The sequence below is a fragment of the Myotis brandtii genome, unplaced genomic scaffold, assembly GCF_000412655.1.
Source record: "Myotis brandtii unplaced genomic scaffold, ASM41265v1 scaffold454, whole genome shotgun sequence".
NCBI lineage: Eukaryota > Metazoa > Chordata > Mammalia > Chiroptera > Vespertilionidae > Myotis > Myotis brandtii.
The window spans coordinates 2,264,957-2,271,682 of NW_005367354.1; positions in this window are offsets into that span (position 1 = coordinate 2,264,957).

Here is a 6,726-nt window from a genome sequence, read left to right on the forward strand (position 1 = left end):
GCGGGGGAGGGGGGGCATCTGCAATATTGTCAGCAATAAAAAAAAAAACACACCAAAGTTGGAGAAATTCAAGAGAAGGAAAGGTACTTTGGGGGTAAAGGGAGAGAGGGGAAGAAAAAGAGAGGGAGAAGGAAAGGAAGAAGAGGGAGAGAGAGGGAGAGAGAGAGAGAGAGAGAGAGAGAAAAGAGAGGAGAGAGGGATTGGATTGGGCCAGGGATCAAACCTGCAACCCAGGCACATGCCCTTGACCAGGAATCAAACCCATGACCCTTCAGATGCTCTACCACTGAGCCACACTGGCCAGGTTTTATTATTGAAGGCTATTATGTCAGGGGCAAGTTTAAACAATGAGATATCGTCTCAGGAAGCTTTTATGAAAATCTTGTTTACATTCGGGAAGTAATGTAACCATAAAACACTTGGCGTCTGCCAGTAACAGATCTTTTTAAAGCATAAAGAACGATGCTTAAGCGAACACAAAATTCTGTTAACCACAAGTATCACAAGTGATTCTGATTAATTTGTTACTTTCTGTTGAGGATGACTTTTATGAGCGAGGCATAACATCTGCAGGTGGGCTCAGACAAAGCATCTGTAACAGCACGTTTAACACCTGCAGCAAGTGGCAAGTAAAACACTGCATCGGCAAAGAGTGGTTTGCACATTTCAGATCAGATGTTTGCACATTTTAAAACCAAGTCTCATTTCTAAGAAAAGGTATGTAGCTTGTTCAGCCAATGGGATGTGAAATACGGAGTTCAAGGGATTCACATCGTAGCCCGAGTCATCATCCAACCCATATGAGTGGGAACATGATTCATACATCCTGTGCCTGGAACCGATGGATAGTCTATGTACTGATCATTCACTATGACAAGGTGAATGGGAATGGAAAATAGTCTTGAATTTCACCCACACACACATCCTAGCCTTGCCCCATAGGGGTATGCTGTTTCCACACACGATTCTGCTTCAGGGCCCAGCGATGAGACAGGAGCTGCCCAGGAGCCGGAGGAGAGAGAAGTAGGCCAGTGTGCAGTGCTCTGGGAAGGGGTATAGGAGACAAAGAGGTAAGCTGAGGCTGGAAACCTGGACTCTTGAAGTGGAGAAAGTTAAAACTGGCCATTTATTCTTTCTGTGCTTACTAATCTAAAGACCAATTGGACTAATTATGCCCAGACAACTTTTAAAACATTTTACACAGGAAGAAGGACCACCAAATGAACCGAAAGCTTGGTAGGGTTTCCAAAGGGTAAAAAAAGACAAGGTCCTTTGCAGGAGCTTCTGTTTGAAAACTTATTTCTGTAAGAGAACCAGTCAAATGTAACACTCACCAAGTGCAGTTACAGCGCTCAGTTCTCCGACCACAGACGCCCAGGTCCATTCTCTGCCCCGGCAGCCTCCCCAGCGCCCCCTGCGACACAGGCGAGTGGCATGGAGCATAGAGCTCAGAAGGGCCCGCTCTTCTAAGACTCATAAGGGTGGAGTGTGTTTCTCTCCCTTTGCTGCCAGAAATAACTGGTTGTGAACTAAACAGGTCCCCTCTAGACTATAGTTTCTGGCCTTGGCGTATGCAAATTTTGGGCCAGGTGTGTCTGTGCCATGGCGCTGTCCTGTGCGTTGTAGGCTGTGTAGCAGCATCCCTGTCCTTCACCCGCTAGATCCCAGCAGCACGCTCCCAGCCCCCAGGTTATGAAAACAAAAAAAGTCTCCAGACATTGCCAAATGTCCCCTGGGCAGCAAAACTGACCCCTTTTGAGGACCATTTCTCTAGAAAAGAGGATAAAATATTCTGTTTCAAAGTGTACATATAAGATCTTAAATGTTTTAAAGTGTTTAGGGAAACATGATATTTTAGAAAAGAATATAATGATAGCTTCCAAGGCGCTGCTCCAAGCTGTTATTCCTACTAACCTGTAAGCTTCATAAGGGCAGAAACAACATGCATCTAATTTACTGTCATAGTCCTAGGACCCAGTACAATGCTCGGGACATAGTAGGTACTTAATGAACATTTGTGGAGTGAATACCTCATTAAATGAGCAAATACTACATGACAAGCACTATAACATCTATACTAATAAAAAGGTAATGTGCTAATTAGACTGGATAGACCGGATGTCTTCCCGACAAAGCCACGGTAGCAGGGCAGAGGCAGAGGCGGTTAGGGGTGATCAGGCAGGCAGGCAGAGGTGGTTAGAGGTGATCAGACAGGCAGGCAGAGGCAGTTAGGGGTGGTGAGGCAGGCAGGCAGGTGAGTGGTTAGGAGCCAGCGGTCCCAGATTGGGAGAGGGTTCAGGCCAGGCTGAGGGACCCCCACCCCGTGCACAAATTTCATGCATCGGGCCTCTAGTAGTCATATATTAACCCAAATCCTCATAACATAGGCTTTGAAGTAAAACTCCTAAAAAAAAAAAAGCAAATTCAGGTATACCTTCTTTGTTGTTTGCCTCCTACTTCCCGTCGTTCCCTGTTCCTCCAGCTGCTGCTCTCAAAGGAGATGAACTGAAGTTCTTACCGAGTGGAGGGGGGGAGGCCACAGCTGCCCTGGGAACGTGGGAGGCAGAGTGAGTCCTGTGCCCTCAGAATCCTCCAGCCAAATTTCTCCGGATCCAAAAGACACAACGGGTGTCAGGGAACTAGGAGACGCCCGGAATGATGGCTGCTGCCCTGGGAGCCTTGTCCAGCCACAGAGCCAGGACGCATGCCTGTTCCGGTAAACATTTAAACCAGGTTAAACAATGCCCAGGTGGCAGCAAACAGCAGCTGAGACTGGAAAGGATTCGACTCCCAGAACCAGAACCCTGGGGGCCCAAGTCATTTCATTAACTCCTCAAACCTGCGCCCTAGCTTTTCACAGGACTGACCTCTTTTTGCCCCACCCCTCACCGTGTGGAGGGGTTTTACCGAATCATCTCGATGGTACAGGTGAGGATACTGAGGCCCTAAGAGGTTGCCTGCTTGCTTTGTGGTAACTGGAGATTTGAACCGTGCAGGGTTGGGCTGGCTCCGTGGGGGGCCGGACAGTACGGACAGACACACCTACTCCTCCGGTGAGAGCTGGTGATGCCCTTCCCGCGTCCCACGCATTCCAGTTTCCTGAATGGCTCGGGGCGGGGGTTCTGTTCTCTATTGTGAAGGCTGGGGAGGGGCAGACGAACGGGGCCTGGTTTGGAGCCAACAGCCTCTGAGCCGTGCCAGGCTGGAGTGCAGCAGGCATGCCAGGGTGAGGAGCAGGCAGGACTGGGCTGGCCGGGAAGAGCAGGCCGAGGCAAACACACAGCACTGATCCCGGAGCTGAACAGGGTGAGGCAGAGCCCAGGCCTGGAACTTGCTCAGCGCTCCTGCGGACCCGGCCTGGCAGATCTCCGCCTGCTAAGGAGGCCCGAGCAGGAGGCCTGGCATCAGAGAAGCCCGGAGGCTTGGCAGCCTGCCATGCCGGGGAGCATGCGTGGTCAGTTACCTGTGTGCGCGAATGTTTGTGGGGAAGAGAGCTGGCTGGTACAGGGCTACATCTTTTCTTGTTCTTGAAAAAACGTTACGCTTTGGGCAGTTGTGTGGTCACCAGTGTGGGTGTCAATGTGCGTCAGTGGGTGGCGCCCAACAGCACAGACCAGAAGTCCAGCGGTTAGAGGAGCTGAACACAGGACCGTTTCTAGCGGAGGTGGTTGCCGCTTTAATTCAGGGAGAAGCCACGGGCACAGGGACTCCATCTTCCTCACCTGGGATCCCACTGCGGGGAGGGAGCCAGGTCTGCTTTGGGAGACGGAAACTGAACGAAAGGATGTAGAACAGAAACACAGGCCAAATGAGCAGATGGTGCCAGCCCCCTCCACCACCCACGCCCAGCTCCCGCCCCAGACATGATCGAGGGGTTGGGTTCTTCCTGGGCAGGGAGCAGGCCTACTTGACACGAAGAGGTGGGGGTGGCAGACAGGGCAATGGCGTGGGGTGAAGTTCACCTCCCCTCCCCACAGGGAGAGCTGCTGCCTAACACCCAGGAGACACCCGGCCTGACAGATCACCCCTCTTTGTGCTCATTAACCTTCGCACCAACTGCTCTCTTAACTCTGCAGGGATATGATTGAGGAACAGTTGTACTCCATAACCAGCCCCCACATCCTTTGGGCACCATCTTCAAAATATATCCATAACCCAGCCCTTTCTCTCCACCTCCACAGTCACCACTCTGGCCAAGACACCATCGCCTCCACCTGCAAAGCCTCTCACTGGTGTTCCTACGTGTGCACTTGTCCCTCCTCAGCATTTCAGCTTTGACCTTGGCCTTCCTCCTGAGCACACAGAGCCCGGCACAGTCCCGACTTGAGGGTGAGATGTAACAATGTGGAAACCTCCTAACAAGGGTAAGAAGCCCATTCGCAAGAGTTTCCCTCACTTGCCCATCCCTGAACCAGTCATTGGCGAGAGGAACGGGGTTCCTGGACTGGCTTTGACGAAGGAGGCTCATCTCTGAGATGGAGATAGGCTATCTCCTCTGACAAGTAGGCCCTGCAGTACTGAGGCTCTGTTTGTTGAGGAAGAAAGGGGAGGGGGGGCAGATGTTGGGTAACCCCCCCCAACAGACTCTGCCATGATATCGTAGGTCAGAGAGTCAGTAAGAAGCCAGTCACTTCCCTGAGCTGCTTGGTGTGGGTGGCCCTGGGCCCGCAGACCTCGGCCATACACAGAGGAGCAGCGGTCTCCTCCTATCAAAGCAGGAATGTGGATGTGGCAGGTAATGCGGGTGTCTTTCTGTGTGTTAGGAGAACCCTACCTTTCTTGGTGTTTCCTTATTTCATGTGAATGGAAGAAGATATTTCCTTATTGTATTCGTATCCTAGGGCTACTCTTACAAATCACCACAGACTGGATAGCTTCACAGAAATTTACCCTTGTGCAGTTCTAGAGGCGCGAGACGTCTGAAATCAAGGGTTAGCAGGGCGTGTTCTCCCAAGGCTCCAGGGGAAAGGTGTCCCATGCCTTTCTCTTTGTTTCTGGGGTCACTAACCACCCTTGGCATCCCTTGGCTCACAGATGCATCACTCCAGTCTCAGCCTCTGTTGTCACATGGCCTTCTCTCTGTGTATCTGTTTTCTCTTCCTCTAAGGACGTAGCCGCATTGAATTAAGGACCTATTCTACTCCAGCATGTCCTCATCTTGATGAATTACATCTGCAACTATCCTATTCCCAAGAAGGTCACATTCTTGGGTCTGGGAGTTAGGACTTAAACATATCTTTTTGGGGGGACACCATTTAACCCATAACACTTATATCTGCAGTATTAATTGTTCTTCACTTCTTCCTTTCCAATCTGGGTGCCCTTTCTTTCATTTTCTTTCTTTTTTAAACATTTTTAGAAAACATTTTTATTGATTTTAGAGAGAAGGGAGAGGGAGAGAAGGATAGAAGCATCAATGATGAGAGACAATCATTGATCGGCTGCCTCCTGCACACCCCACACTGTAGACTGAGCCCACAACCCGGGCATGTGCCCTGACTGGGAATCGAACCATGACCTCCTGGTTCATAGGCCAATGCTCAACCACTGAGCCACCGCAGCTGGACTCTTTCATTTTCTTGTCTAATTTTCTGGCTAGAACCTCCAGGCATTTGCCCTCTATGCACTGCACTAACTGCATCCCATAAGTTTTGGTATATTGTGCTACATTTTCTTTAGAAACTATTGCATGTTAAGGCTTGAATTTGTTATACAGATATTAGTAACTGAAATTTTGAAGATACACATGTACAAAATAGGTTCCTCACCTTTAAATGAGTGAAGGTAATTTACTGAATAATAAACCTGTAGCCATGAAATTAAGAATTATAGTTAGTGCTGATAGAGTGAAAAGACATTCCTCTCTTTTCTGTTCATGCCTCGGTTATGTCTTACCACGGTGCTAACAGGGCCAGAGCCTGATCCCCACCTCCCTTTACCTGAGAGAAGGAGCCTCAACTGACCTTATAATCTCGAGACTCCATGTGAAATTTGCACTTTTTATTTTAGTGCATCACTGTTTCAGGTTTCACCTGTGAGCCAGCAACTTTTGTTTAGTTAATTGCTTCTGTTTTTACAGAACCGTTTTTTTGAGACCCAGGGCTGGAATTAACCCAGTGGTGGAGCGCTTATGTTCTTAGGATTCGCAGGGATGGGAAGAGCTAACGGCTGAAGGGAATCCGCACAATGAGGCTGTCCCTCCTATTGTTCCTCTCTGGCACAGATGCTTTTCTTCACCTTCTCCCACCTCTTCCCCGCAGGGCCCACCAGCACTGTGTCCCCAGGGCTCCTGCAGGCCGCAAGCATTGGTTCCCCTGGGTACTCCATGTTGGCCTCCTCTTCCCAACAGAGTTCTCCAGATTTCTCCTAACATCTCCGGCGCTGGCATCCTCTCCTAATGCCCTCTCTCCCCCAAGGAACGATGCTGTGATCACTGAGTTCACCGTAGGAAAACTGCACATTCAGACGAATGTTTCCTTTCATAACCCCTCCCCTTGTGTATGCAATCCCTCCCCCACCTCCCCCAAGCAGCCAGGCCCTGGCATTTCCAGCCTGGGTATTGATGGATGTTCTCACAGCTCCCCTCAGCTCACGGGCTGTGAAAGGAAGGCAGCACTTCCAAGCTTACTCTCCCTCCCTTTACGTACAGGCAGAGGCTGGAAATGGAGCAGAGCATGGGACGAAGCATGCATTGACTCACAGTGTAGCTCAACCAGAAACAGTGCA